This window comes from Rutilus rutilus (genome assembly GCF_951802725.1).
Source record: "Rutilus rutilus genome assembly, chromosome: 12".
In the NCBI taxonomy this organism is placed as follows: Eukaryota; Metazoa; Chordata; class Actinopteri; order Cypriniformes; family Leuciscidae; genus Rutilus; species Rutilus rutilus.
This window is the reverse complement of record NC_140217.1, coordinates 29,902,521-29,918,193: the sequence shown is the minus strand read 5'-3', so window position 1 is coordinate 29,918,193 and position 15,673 is coordinate 29,902,521. Positions and strand designations below refer to the sequence as shown.

At 36.2% G+C, this 15,673-nt stretch overlaps 1 protein-coding gene across 1 annotated transcript in view; it reads left to right on the top strand.

Annotated features, from left to right (window-relative positions):
- Window positions 1-15,673, top strand: part of gabrg3 (gamma-aminobutyric acid type A receptor subunit gamma3) — a 118,052-nt gene that overhangs the window by 62,683 nt on the left and 39,696 nt on the right. The gene's annotated exons all lie outside the window — the stretch shown is intronic.

Sequence of the window (15,673 nt, the reverse complement as noted above, 5' to 3'; positions counted from 1 at the left end):
TTACATTTATGTATCTAATTTTGTGTTCACAAAGATAGGCCACATAAATGTGTCAGGGAGCAAAAGTAAATTAAAAAGTGACTCTACTATCTTAAAGGTACACTATACAACTTTTTTTTTTTTTTTTTTAATTAACAAAATGTATTATTCCACAGGTGGACCATAACAAAGTACATTTACTTGAGTACTATACTTACTGTAAGTACACTTTTTGAGTATCTGTACTTTACTTGAGTTTTTTTTTTTTTTTTGGAAACTTATGACTTTAACTTCAGTACATTTGAAAGACAAATGTCATACTTTTCACTTTTGTTGATGGCAAAATGGAAGAAGACGGTTCTTCGGCACAGTGCACGCACCCGTGACCATACTTAGAAAGTATGTTTCGTTTTCTTTGTTTCTCCAAAACAAACTTTATCACAACCTTCAAAAAAACGCTATCCAACCTGCAAGCATATTGAGTTATTTAAACTGTTGATTTCTGGTGAAAGCTTGATATGGAAATTGTCTGCGCTTTTATAGCTGAAGTTTCAGTATGAAGTATGGTCGGTCAAAAGATTTTTTTTAGGATTTGCCACACGCCGCTAACACATAGGTATGTTTCGACAATTACGTTAGTTAGCCTGCAAAAACGTAGTTGGGCTAACAATGTTAACTGAAGTCCTTTCAGAAATATGTTTTAGCATAATCTTGTCAAATAAACACAATGAAACAATGTACACAATGTATTACAATTTCGATTTCGAAGAGAGAGTTTTGTAACTTTTAAACAAGTATTGAAATGAGTTCAAGGTAGTGCTAGCATGTCGGATGGACTGGCTTAAACCACCATGACATGATGACACAGTGTGCATTCATACAACAATGCAACAATAATAAAACAATGTGTTGACATGAAAAAAATTATTTACTTTTGATACTTAAGTACTGTACTTTTACTTAAAGGGGTCATCGGATGCAAAATGCACTTTTATATGGTGTTTGCATATAAATGTGTCTTTGTAGAGTGTGGACACAACCACCATACAATGAAAAAAATCCTTTTTCACCCGTGCGTGTCTCATCATATCCGTAAATAAAGACAAGTTGCTTCCACTCCTTTGACGCCTGTATGGTGTGGGAGTGGCATAGGTTAGTTCTCACAACGACCAAGAAAGGTAACATGGAGCACGCTAAATCTCGAACCTCCGGGAATCACTTTTTTTTTTTAAACGCAGAACAGAGGAGAGTCTGCTGGCAAAAAAAGAATGTGACAGAGCTCGTAATAATAATACGAGAATCAACATTGGCTTGGCTTGGCTGTTCGGAAATGGCGAGAACTGAAAGATTTGAAATGTTGTAAAAGCGACGCAGAGATAGCATTAGGTATTTTATTGAACAGATAAATTGCCATATAGCTCTCTTACAGAGTTCATTGTAAAACATTATCTATTGTGAAGGGTCATTTTATTATGGTTTGTTGTAGCGCTGTGCCGGAATTTATTTTCAAGGTAGTACCGTGTCTATTATTGGGTATAGCTACAGTAACGTCTTCAGCTAGTCAGCTTGAGATCATTTCCATCTAAACTAGTTATATTTCTTAAGCCTAGTAGTGAATGTTTTATGAGCAGTACCATAACCATATTCATCCACACAGTCACACAGAGCCAAAGCACAACCGAAACAATGTTCTTCCGCAAAATGCATTTAGTTTACCACTAGAGGGCCTCAAGTTACATAGTGCACATTTTGGTGTATTTTCAGTAATGAGCTACATTTTCCAATAAGTTGCATGACAAAATGCTCCATCACTTTTTAATGTCAACCAGCACACTACTGCACAGTCCAGTGACCCGAGGCACTTTTCAGATGCTCTCTCCTGAACGGTCTTCTCTGTAGCCTTGAGAGTCTGATGCATTCTAGTAAATCGGTCATTCATTCGTATAACTTTTTTCAATCTTTGTTATATACTGTAAATTAGGCTGTATTTTAGTATATTGTTGAATTTAGCGTGCATGTACTGTATGTTTTGAAGTGCAGTCAGCAGTCACCTTAATTGAGTTAATTCGTTAAAAAAACTTTTATTTTTGTGACACGGAAATACAGATCTGATTAAATTATAAATTATATTTAGAAAGATGTAAGACTCTTCAACTCACCCTTTGAAGAGTTTCAGTGTTGTTATACGTTCATAACTTGTAGTGTAGTTAACTATTTTGTTTCTTGACTGTCATTTTACTGCATGAAATTGTGAGTAGCTTATAGTTTAAAACAGGGGTGGACTGGCCATAGGGCACACCGGGCACTTTCCCGGTGGGCCGACGTGCTTTTTGGGTCGATATATCTCATACTCATACAGAATTTGTATTATTATTTTTTTTTCTTTTCTTAAAACTTGTACATCGGCGGCCCATTCGTTTTGTTTTGTTTTGCTTAATTGGCGGCGCTGGGTTTGTGCCGGTGTAATGCATTGGTCAAAAAAAGTCACCGTTGGTTTATTTTTTTCTGACAGACCAGCCCATGAAACACTTAGATCAGTGGCCCATTGGTTCTTTTCTTGATTTCTCAGTGTCAGTGTGTATCTGTCAAAATAGTCAGCGAGATGGAGAAGAAACGCAAGGAATGTGCAGAGAAATAGCGTGCAAAAATAGAAACAGGACCTTCAAGCAGACACTGTATAATGTGTCAAAATATATGTTTTCTGACCTTCTTCAGCTCCAGTGACTGATGATGATGTTGAGGAGGATCAGGAGAGAGATGAGCCTGCGATAAGCAGAACTACTTTCAAAACACTTAGGCTATGTCATGAGTGTAGGAACCCATTGCCCAGTTAGGCATTATTTCCACATCTGCATAGTTGACGATTACCGCAATTCACTAGAAATTTAATGAGAGGCGTTTGTAAACCATGTTTTCCGCCAAAATAAAAGCTTGATGCAGTTTGCGTCAAAATAAAAGATCATGTGCTTATCTCTTTCGGGAAGTGTCTACCCGCACACTCGCTGATCCGAAATCCCAAATGGCGGCCACGTGCAACTAGCCTATTGGGAGCATCTGAATGTGCAGAATCTGTCCGTGGTGCTGAAACATTTTTACTTGACTGGCAAACTGTTTTCTTTGTTCGTCAATACAATCTTGTAAAAAAATTTGGCTTTTCTTTGTGTTTTATTTAACATATAAGCTTACTTGGCTCAACAAGTGACACATTCATCAGATATTTTACGTTTTTTTTACTGGTTTTAATTTTTAAATGACTTGGTAGCAGAGGGCCCCATGATGAAGCTCTGCCCCCACTGTACTGAGAGTCTAGCTCCGCCCCTGCTTTCAAGTATAGAAATTGGTACAAAACTAATTATGAAAGTTTCCTTTATCTTTTAGTGCATTTGTTTTACAAAATAATGTAGACACTAAAAGAGGTTTGAAATTTTCTTTGTTTAATTTGCACACTGAATATGGGTTGGAGCTTTTAATTTTGAACTCTCAAATGCACCAGATTGATGAGTTTAACATTAAAATGCACAAAATTTTACTAATTTTACCTAGAAGGACCAAGGTCCACCCACCACAGTTTTACCAAAAATCCTGTGAGAAACACTGGTATTGCTATGCCAGTGCAGCTTATAGCTTGTTTTAGGATTAATCACTGTGGAGTATAGTTCAACTGTATTAATAAATGTCACATTTTTACTTATTTCATCTGTTAACTCTCACTCGTTCCTATACTCACTCATTACATGGCATTTGTGGTTTTAAGGAATAGGAGTTGGTATGCATGTATTTAAGGGCGTGCAAAGATGGGTGGTGTTTATGATCATATAGTGGGCCAGTCTGGGCCAAAATGCCAGGGCTGATTTTTTTGTCCCAGTCCAGCCCTGGTTTAAAAGTAGCTTCCCTAATTACATAGGCTTAAGGTTGCATCATATATTATAATGACAGCTTAATATATTGAGTTGTTTAATATGTTTGACCATGCACTTGTGATTTAGTGGTCTGTTAATGATAAACCAACTCCAGAGTGTGTATATATTTGTGTGTTCCATTTGTGGTATTTAGATGTCATATGATATGATCTTTTTAACTAAAGTTCGACCCTCTCACTTAAGGTCAGTGGTGACCTTTTTGCTTGTCTAACACTTTAATGGAAAAAAAATGTAATGGATTCCTTGCTTTAATAATGCACAGATGAATAGAAAGCATAGACTAGCTTCATATAGGCAATGTAGGAATGTACAGTCTCTCTTTACATTCCTACAAAGTCCTAAACATTGAAATAGTTATTTGTTTAAAGTCTGGAATTTCCCCTGCTTATTAAAAGTTATGTTCATCTTCGTTACAATAGTGAATATCAGATCAGCTGACGAACGAGACACCTCAACATTTTTATTACAAATGCCTCAATGATTCTTTTGAAATCTGAATACAGATTTTGCTTTGTAAGGCATGTGCAACTTAATTCTTCATTGCAGTTATTCACTGTGGTTATGTAATTTTGTTGTGTTATACAATACTGTTATAATACTGTTTAGATGTCTTTACATGTATTTCGAAGCAGTAAAGAGAACGACTTAAACGTTGGTTAAATGTATAATAAAAACTATAATTATAATATAATTAAATGTAAATTAAAGACATGAAGCTTTATTTCCAAGTATTGTATTCTAGTATCAAGCATCTTTATTGTATTTGTCGCTCCGAGCAAGATTATGCATTGTAAACCTTTTTAATGTAGTATACTGAAATTTAGTAATAAGGGATTGTATATATTTTAATATTTAATGTATATTCAAATCATTTTATGCTAATAATCCCAGACAAATCATATTTTCTGCATAATTACGTAAATAAAGAAATCTATTTTGTGTTATGTCAGTTACCTGTGTCTGCAGCGTGGAGTGGACACACTCATCTTAACGATTTCTATATATTACTTATCCTGCCTGAAAAGACCATTAACATTACAGATAATGTTTCAATTAATGTAGGTGCATATATCTCAAAAGCTATTCATTTGCGACTGATATGCTGTAAATCGGATGATTTTAGGTCAATGTGTTGCTGTAAGTCAACTCAACTCCGCTCAAACGCTTCAGGTGGCTTCACCGCCTGCTGGCAGTTTAGAACGCAATGAGAAATCCCGTCATTTATAAAGATCAGGCCAGGATGCATTATAAAAAGCAGGATTGTGATGTTAGGGCAAATGTGTTAACTCATTTATATGTGGCTTCAGGGAAATTGTGACATTAACAGCATGGCACAGAGGTATGATACAGTTTGTGTATGTGAACACTGCAGGGTGATCTTTAGCTATATGAAAGATTAAGAAAAAAGCAGCATGGAATGTTTAGATCGAGTTCATGGCTTTGCCTCTAGCTTAGAGCCGTAACCTATTTAGCTGTCTCAGTAAGGCTGGAAAACCCTGTAGTTCCCAGCGATAAAATAACCCTGGGGTGTCTGTAATGAGGGCAGCAGCACATGCCTCCAGCTCTGCCAGCGAGCATATGCAACCCTCTTTCAGGGTCTGAGGTTGACCCTGCAGAATTCTGCGGAATAATCATGAGCACTGCCAACATTTCTCCACAAGTCAGTGGCCCTCTTATCTGTCACTTGGTCTGGGTGGGCTAAGATGATCAGAGAAAAATGACACTTTTCACACCTTTGGGAAGGCTGCCTGCTGGAGAACATCACGGTCTCTATTTCTCTTTTGAGAGGGTGTGAAATAGAGGGTTTGAGTTTTGAAGTGCCAGATAAGCACCTGAGTTAGATGGTGAGTTTGAATGCAAAGAGAGATGAAATGATGGAAAGAAGAGAGTGTGAAGAGAGAGAGAGAGGGAGGAACAAAGATTACTGTGTGTGGTAAAGGTGAGTGCTTGAGACGGGCACGGACAGAGGAGAATGCGATGAGGAGAATGTGAATGAGCGTGTGCAAGAGTGGGGAGAAATTGCGGGGAGGTGAGACAGGAAGGGAGTGGAATGAGAAGAGTGTACGTGGAGGACAGAGGGAGGGGTGAGAAATGAGTTGGAGTAAAAAGCACTGTAAGCACTTTTTCGCTTCACTGGAAAGTACATGAATCTGAAAGGAGTTTTCTCCAAGAGGGAATTCCTATAGTGAAACTGGCTTTTTCTTTGAGCGCTATTCACAACTACTTTGTGTTCCGAGTCTTACGTAAAGCTTTAGCTCACCTAAAAAGGAAAATCCTGTCATTATTTACTCATTCTCATGTCATTTTGGAAGAGTATCCTGGACAATATAATACAATTATTGATTTAATGAATGAGGACTAGGGCTTTCAAGCTCCAAAAAGCACCATCTTTTCGACTCACGTGCTATATTCAAAGTCTTTTGAAGTCATACAATAGCTTTGTGTGAAAGAAAGACCCCAACAAATTAAAAAGAGAAAAGTAGCAATGTTTCATGATCTTTTGAATGTGATCTTTTCAATTAATCCAAAACTAAAAAATTTCTAGTGACTGGTCACATCTAAATTTTTCAATTGGCCCAAGTGAAATTCTGTAAATTATCAAATTAAATTTACAGATTTTCAGTTGGGCCAATTGAAAAAATGTTATGTGACCAGTCACTAGAAAATTTTGATTTGGGGAGGTTAGAAATTTTTTACAGTGCTTATAACTTGATAAAAGTGGTACAAGTGACTCACGTGGACTTGTAATCTTATTCGGAGTCCACATGAGTAATTTGTACCACTTTTATGATACATTTATTGTGATTTTTCCATCCTTTTTGAAGCTTGAAAGCTCGAGTCCCCAACTCATTGTACAAATTTCATATGAGAGTGAGCAAATGTTGACAGGATTTTCTTTGTTGGGTGAACCATCCCTTTAAAAAGAAAAGAACAGGCTTGTTTCTGAAATTCAAAATGTTCAAAGGGTCATCCTACTTTCTTTTAATTGGACAAAAATCGAATGCTGAACAGTTCACAGAAATTTCTTTAACTAGAGACTTTCACCAGGAGGTAAATTCGCAGCATTTCAATGAAGACAAAGTCAGCAAGCTCCATTATTAGGCCATAGGGGATGATAAGTGTTAATTAGCATTGTCTCAAGAGGATGAAAAGTGACTGTTTTTCTTTGAGAGTATAACATCCTTGAGGAACTCACTCCACATGATATAAATGGTTGTGGCAATTATTAAAAAGGCACACTATAACACCAATCCATCTCCAGTGGTGGCACTAGGCCACCAGCCCCCTAAAGATTCCCTAATGATTTTCCTGTTTTTTATTCTCAGTCTCACTTTCATTAAAAATAAAAAAGTCATTATAAACCTAAAAAATTAAATAAGGTTTGATAAATGTTTTAATGTGCCTATAAACAATGGTTTTGATGGGGGAGGAGTCAATTGCACGTTCAGGTACTGGGAATAGCGAATAGCGATCATTAAGCTCCTCATCAACAGCGGTCATAATTGATATAAATTCTTGGACTTTGTTCGCCCTAGCGTAGTGGTGATGAAAAAGAGCAAATGCTGTTTTCGATCTTAATGCCAGTGATAATATACAGTAAATAATAAAAAATATTCAGTGAAAGTGATGCATGCTTAATAACTGTGTACACACGCTTTACAATGTGACCTTTTAAATGTATAATTTAAGGGAAAATGGAAAATGAAACAAGTACAATACAATATGCTGGGTGTTGAAGTTTTTGATGCACTTTTTTTTTAGTTACACGTTACTATATGTACTTACTATAGTAATACATTATGTATAATTACAAGTAAGTAACCCTAAACCAAATCTTAACTGTATCTCTATAGTAAGTAGGCTACATGTTGTTAATTAATATTAATCAGTACTTATTTAAGAAAGTACAATGTAACTACGTCACCTTAAAATAAAGTGTAACCTTTTTTTTCTTAGCACCCCCTTTGAACTTATTATTATTATTATTATTATAAAACCATGCTTGCAAACTATCAAGCAACTTATTACCTTAGCAAGCAAAAACCATTGCGCATTGCAATTCGCACCAATGTTGCTGATGCTGTCAACACTGTGAGGAAATGTTATATTAACATTGGTTTCTCTGTGGTTTAAAGTTACCATTTTACAAGTTTGTTGACTCTGTAATATAAATGCGGTTCCTTGGAGTCCATGGTGTCCTCAGGAGACATAGCACAGATCTGCAGCTCAGATGGAAACAGAACTTTTTCCACTGACTAATCTAAAGAGTTTACTCAAGCCTCCTGAGAATACATTGTTATTTCCTTAACTCATTTCTCAGGTTCAGAAGTTGCTGAATAAATGAATGCAAAAAATATGTTTATGCTGTTTTTAATGGAATTTTCTCTAATTAACATTATATTACTGAGTTTGTCATTTTAAGATTAGCTAAATGTTAGTAATAGTTCTATGGTCTGCTTTCAGAATTACAATTATATAAAATACCATACAGTAATATACTGTTAAAAAACAAGGAGACATCTTGCTCAACTGCATCTTTATTAACATAAAGGAAGAACTCATTGAAGCTATAACAGTAGGAAACTTTTGTGTAACTAGGTGGATAAAATGTATATTTAATTAAATGGGAAAGTGCAGCACAAAAGTACAATTCCTTTCAGAGTTTGTGCTTTGAGAATGTATTCTTTATTCTTCCTTTTTTGGTATCAAGAAGAGTATTCCTTTTCAACATAACTTGCCATTACAGTGGATGAATGCCAATCATTTTGGGTCTTTACAGAGTTGGCTGTGAGTTAAGATTGTTCTCTTAAAGCTCCAGTCTTTTATAGATCTTCGTAAAGATAATTTAAAGTGTTAGTTCACCCAAAAATGAAAATTCTGTCAGTAATTACTCACCCTCATGTTGTTCAGCAAATATACATCCCTAGTTCACAGCAAATATACATCCCTATAGTCTAAATTATGTCCATTATAACTAAATAAAATTGATAAATACACTAATACTTTCGGCTACATTAAAATGGCTGCCAATGGGGAAAAATGCTTTTTGGGCCCAGACGGTGATTCAAAACTTTGACTCCTGACCCCTTTGATTCTACTTCACAATTTCATTAGTTCTTGTTACACTGTAAAAAAAATATACATCCCCAAGTCAAAATTTTCTAGTGACTGGTCAAATCTAAATTTTTCAATTAGTCTGACGTATTATTTCTCATTGAGCCAATGTTAACAGACTATTGCAACAAGAATTGCACTTGGGCCAAATTTAGATGTGACCAGTCACTAGAAAATTTTGACTTGGAGAGGTTAGAATTTTTTTACAGTGTAGACTTTGCAGCAACATGCTCAGTTGTTAATGTAACTGCACTTGTTGGTTGTCTTCGCAGGTTTTTTTTTACATGTTAATTACTGGGCACATGAAGGATAGTTACACAGACTAGCATTTCTCTGAATATCCTAATGAAATTTTGCAAGAAAGAATGAACTCTTTTTAACACTTTGGAACACCTCAGACCCAGACTCCCTGCTGTGTATTTCCTGCGGGCCAATCCCCTGTGGTCATGTCATGGCTAAATGCCATATTTATTTAATGCTGCTCCATACCATCCCCCTGGACGTGAATGCTCCAGAGCTTGCATAACTCTGCACTGTAAAAAAGAAAAAGTTAGTTCAACTTAAATTTTCAAGGCAACCGACTGCACAGAATTTTTGAGTTGAAGATATCAACTTATTTTTTTAAGTGTTAAAGAACTACAATTATTAAGTTGCGTAAGCTAAGTTTTTCAAGTTCTGACAACTAAGTTTTTTTAATTCAAGTTACTGGAACTTTCAAGTCTGTAAAAGCTTACTATTTTGAGTTCAGGTGATGTTGGCTGTTTATTGATGAAGGTGTGATCATCATATAGTGGCCTGAATCATCTTTTTCAGTGTCTAATGCTTTGATTATTGGGGTTATGTGTTTTTTTATAAAACATTTTTTATTATAGTAGCTGTGTGACTTGACAGCATTAGATCCAACAGTTAATCAAATAATATAAAGCATTTTAAAAACATTTAGTGCATTAAACATTTTCTTCTACATTATTACTTAGACATCAAGAATCAGTGTATGACTCTCAACAATGGTGACAATCAATGAAATGCTTCATGCTGCAGTGCATGCTGGGTACCACCAATCAAAACTCACCCTTATCTCCCAGCATGCATTGCGGCATTAATAAATTATGCATCTGGATTTTTTGTAGCTTTTGTCACCATTGTTGAGATTCATATGCTGTTTCTTGATGTCTGTGTGAGTCTAAGTAATGCTATAGATGAACGGTTTTTGAGCACTAACTACTTTATTTTATTTTTTTTGATAAACACTGCTAGATTTCATGCTGTAAAAAAATGGCTTCTGTTATGAATAAAACAATATAAAAATAAACAGCCAACATCACCTGATACCTTTTTGTTTTCTCTTGGCTTTTTTGCTGTAACAAATGTGTTTTATAAACACACAATTATAGCAGCCAGAGAATATGTTTTATTAAAGAGTCAAGGGTCAAGAGCCCAACTAAAGCAAACGCTAACCACCATCATGGTGACTTTAAAATACAACTATTGATTTCATTAAAACAGAAAATTAAAAAAAGTCAGTCTGGTTAGTAATAAGTGAAGCTGGTAATGCTGTTTGTGGAGTTGTTTAATCCTCCTCTGCTGAGACATTTAATGTCTTCTTTTCTCTTCAGTTGATTTCATCTAAGGCTGTCTTAAGTCAGTTGTAGTTCTTGACTTCACTCTAACTGGGTGTCAACTACAACTTCAAAATAAAATCAACTCAATTTATAAAATAAGATGAACTTTTCCTCAGAAACGTCTGAAAGTGAGTTCTAGTGGCTTACAGCAGATAGTTCAAGTTCCAACTAGCAATTTTATTGTCAGTGAATGCAAAAATCTTAGTAAGGTGAACAATTTTGAGTTGTCGTTTTTACAGTGTGCCTTGGCCTGTTTTATCATTCATTCAACAGGCCTTTATTTATATATTCTCTTTCTTAGATGATAAATGGCACAAGGAATTTAATTAGAGCTATGGGAGGAGAAGGAGCCTGATGAATCTGATACTGTGTGGCTCTCACACACAAATCAAAGGTGAAAGTGTGTGTGCGCGGGACAGCGGAGCAGAGAGATGTCATTACCACAAATGGCGTGATGTGCCTGTCAGGCGTGGTGGAATTAACTTACTCATTCTGATCTCAACAGCTGAGGGAGCCACTCTGCTCAGGGAAATCACGAATCTGTATGCAGATCATCTGTGGACGGGACAGGAACCGGAGCAGAAAATGATTCCTTACTCAGAAGAGCCTGGGCCAGACAATGTACTGTAATGAGTGATATTCCTACTAGTCCTTCAGAAATTTCATAGGACAATATTTCCACTCTGAAATACTTTCAAATAATATTTTTGAATTAAGCTTTATGGAGGTGAGTACACAGGTGCAAGAAACTTCCCTTGGGGTTACGACACTTTACTGGGTAAAAATAGGTTCTTATTTGTGGAAAACCGCTATCAAATGATATGTTGTTTGTTAATACTGATGTAAACTATGGTAATTGCTTATACAAATTTATGCAAATTTTGTAAAGCTTTATGGGCTTTAAAGCTTTATGGGACTACTCAGACATTAAGCCATTCTGATGCCCACAAGAGTTCACAAAAAATGAATGTTCTGTCATTATGTTCTCACCCTCATGTCATTCCAAACCTATAATGTTATTTGTTCTAAGTCTATTTGATAGAGACAGTGCTTATCAATCAACAGTCAGACACTGTAAGCCAGAGTTAGCCCAGCAGGCAAATTTTCATCTGTCACCCTTGCCAGATTTTTAGGTGACAACCTTAAATAAACATGGTAAATTAATGGTCACATGGTAGGAAAAATCTCCATGATTAAATAATGTTTCAACACACACACACATACACACACACTATTCCTATCATTATGGGGACATTCCATATAGGCGTAATGGTTTGTATACTGTACAAACTGTATATTCTATCCCTCTACACCCTACCCCTAAACCTTCCCATCACAGAAAACTTTCTGCATTTTTACATTTTTAATAAAACATTGTTTAGAATGTTTTTTTTTTTTTTTTAAGCCATTTTAATTATGAGGACTCAGGAAATGTCCTCATAAACCACTTTTACGTTGTAATACCAGTGTAACACCCATGTCATTATAGAAATTTCTGTCCTCATAAAACATATAAACAAGCACATACACACACACACACTGACACATGTTGTGTTTTCATGTTTTAAATGAACAGTTCTTGAGAAAAACAGCATAAAAGCTCTATAAAATAGCCCCTGTAGTCACTGTCTTTGTTTGGCAAAAAATAGAATAAATCATTAAAAAGGTTTCTACTGTTGTTCCACTGAAAATAAAAATAGCAGCATATATTGTTGGAATGACATCAGGGTGAGTAAATAATAGCATCATTTTCATTTCTGGGTGAATTACTGCTCGAAAGTGCATAAATTTTGCATTGACATTTAGCTCATGGCTAAAGTAGACCTATAGCAATAGTAGTCGTTCTTACTGAAATGCAGTTGTACACAATGGTTATTATCCTTTGAATCAGCATCTACATTGAAACCAGCAGCTAATGAATGTGATGATATACAACCACTGACATAAATTTGTCTGTCAGGACCTCTAAGGAAGGGGAAATGAATTGTTTTGCTTCTTAATTATTAAATAAGTCTTTCCATTGCAGTGAACCACAAAGCAGGAACCTTGATTTTATATGCATTCTCCAAACATTACCCTTCCCACAGCAGTCCCGACGGATTATCCAGACAAAAACAAGTCTGGTGAAATCAAACTATGTCAGACTGTTAATAACAAAATTATTTCAATCCACAAACTGCCAACCCTGCTGAGTAAATGTGAGACCTATTAAGGTATGTGAGGGCTTGCCTTGCGATAAGGACATCCAGTGGGACACAAACAGACCTGTTGCCACATTCCACCATTTATTTCTTAGACCGTGGGAATTTTGCACTGGCACACAACATCTTTACACACTTTTATTGTGTGTGTCCTGTTTACTAATGTTTTGGCGATGTAATTCCTTGTTTATCACTGCATCTTTGAATCTCCCCCGCATCGGCATCAGCTTAGAGTGCACACTCAATCAATACTGTAAAACATTCTTTTTTTTCCCTCTTTTTCCCCCAGCGTTTGATGCTTGCCCGCAGCTTTGAAGCAGCACTCCAAAAACCTAATTAATATAACAGATTGTCACAGCACACAGACTGTGACAGTCTAGAACTCTCAAACAACAAGAAAATGTTTACACTCATTTTATTAAATGGGATCATTCATAATCTTTCTGTTGAAAAGAACAAAGTTAATTTTACTTTGTGGATTACAAAATGGCAACAGCTTGACTCTAGGCTTCTTTGAACAAACAGACTCTTTCTCTGTTGTCTGTACATTTTTTTTGTCCAGATGTAATGGAATCACCTCAGATTAGTTCTGTTTATTCTGACGCTCAACACATTTTCACTTGGATGGCGATTAGACCTGAAGTGATGTTCTTTTCCGCCTACCTCTGAACTCCCTTTAGCTTCTGGAATAAAAGGTCACAATTATGGCCTGACTGCTCTCATGCCCACTGACTTGTGATAAATGAGACTGGTATGATAATGAAGAGACCCACCTTTGGGGAGAGATAACAAAAGGTCAAATGACTGTCAGGCCGGCGCAGGTACGTGGGGTTGGAGGGTGACAACCACCATTAATTATGAAAGGGGGACAATCAGTTTAGAGTCATAATAAAAGAGGAGGTGCCACTTAGACAGAGATTTCAAACTTTTTTGATGTCAAGGACCCCTAAATATAATGATCTCCTTCTGATCTCCCTTCTTCCTAAAATGTAACGGAATATACACTCATATTCAACAGTATAGAAAAATATACAGTAATGTATGTTTTTAAATGACCAAAACCACTTTTCTGTGTGACTTTTCTGTGTCTTAAAAGACATGTTGTTGGCAAAAGAATTATTAAGTGTGTATTAAGTTGGAAGTGTATCTTTTTTTTTTTTCTACCAACTATTATATACACAGAGAGAATAATTTCATAGCGCTTTTCCCACTAAATACTGTTCCAAAGCAGCTTTACTGAGAATATTGCCTTACAGCCCCCAACGAGCAAGCTGAAGGCCACAAACACGATGAAAAACTCTCCAGAAAGATACAGCACATATACGAACTCTTCTTCAAAGTATATGTACATTGCAAGTATACAGAGAAATGAACAAGTATGAAGTCATCACTTTGGTATTCACATATGGTGACATTTTAAGGAAGTCTGTCATGTAGTGCACAGATGCCTACAGTTATCTTGCATTTACTGAGTTAGCACAGGTCACATTGATCCGATTTGTGTGAAGGTTTGTGTAGACTTTAGTGGGGTCAGTGCACTTGTAGGCTGGTCGGTTGAAACGGCTGGAGTAAATTAGCTGGATGTTTATAGGGCTGGATTTAGACATCAAAGCTGGAATAGATAATGAGGCCATTAGTCTTCCTACCTCAAATCCACTCCAAAGAAGATAGGTCTTTTTCAAATACACTTTCACACACACAATGACGCGTAGGCACATATTTTGATTGGACTGCTTCCACAGAATTGTTCTAATCGTGGCAAGTGTTTGAAATGGAAATTGATTTTGAGCTATTTATGTACCATTTCAGATGCAGTGACTCTTACACCTCAGAGACCCTGTCAAACTTCTGCAGTCAGGCTCTGACATATTCTGCGTTAGGGTTATATAAGACATTTACAAATAAATAACATTCATTAGAACTGATTAAATGCATATCCTCTATTAGTCTCTGGTTAACCCTATTATGTATTATACAGCTTTCATTCTGACAGTAAAAAGCACAACAACAACAAAAAAAATTTCAAGCACAAGATTTAATGTACCATAATTAATGTATTAATGGTAGGATCTGATTTAAAAATTACCCCTTTTTGGAGGCTAATTCAGACTGTAATGGCAAAGACCATTTATGAAACAGCTGTTAAGCTTTCAAAAAACTCTGGCCTCATTCAGTTTTTGTTTAATTGTTGTTGCCTAGCCCCTTTCAGCTGTGTTAAAAATATCCATCCTTTACATTTCCTGCTCAGTAAATCAAGACCTCTTGCCCCCCAAAACACACTACTGAAAATATACAGTATGATAAGAAGTATCAGATGGCTCTAACCCTGTGGTTTAAACAAATGTGATTAGGCATTTTTTCCTCACAGGTTGCATGGGTCGGATGCAATATTTAACCATGTACTCACGTATACAGCAGCCTTTGAGGGTATCTACACAATTGCTGGGATTGTTTATAAAGCCTAAGAAATCCCTGAAAGTTTGTGGACCATGAGGTGTGATTATGTGTCTTTCCCCACATTCAATTCCTGTGGCTCCTACTGCCAGCTTGTACAGTGCCAGAACCTCATAATCCTTGTTAAAGTATCTCAAAGCTGACTCTGTCTTCCATCCAAACCACATTGGGATCAGCGGTGCTCCATCACTGAATAATTCTGGCATTAATTTAAGGGCTGGTTCTAGGAATTCAGACTGCTACTGTATGGCTCTGTGTTTCTACTCATCAAGGCTGTTTAGGAATAAAATCACAGTGGAAATGTGTTAAGAGTGCTAAAGAATACCGTTAAGGCCAGGTTGTACTAAAATGGGCTCAATTTTCAATATTCAATCAACAAGAA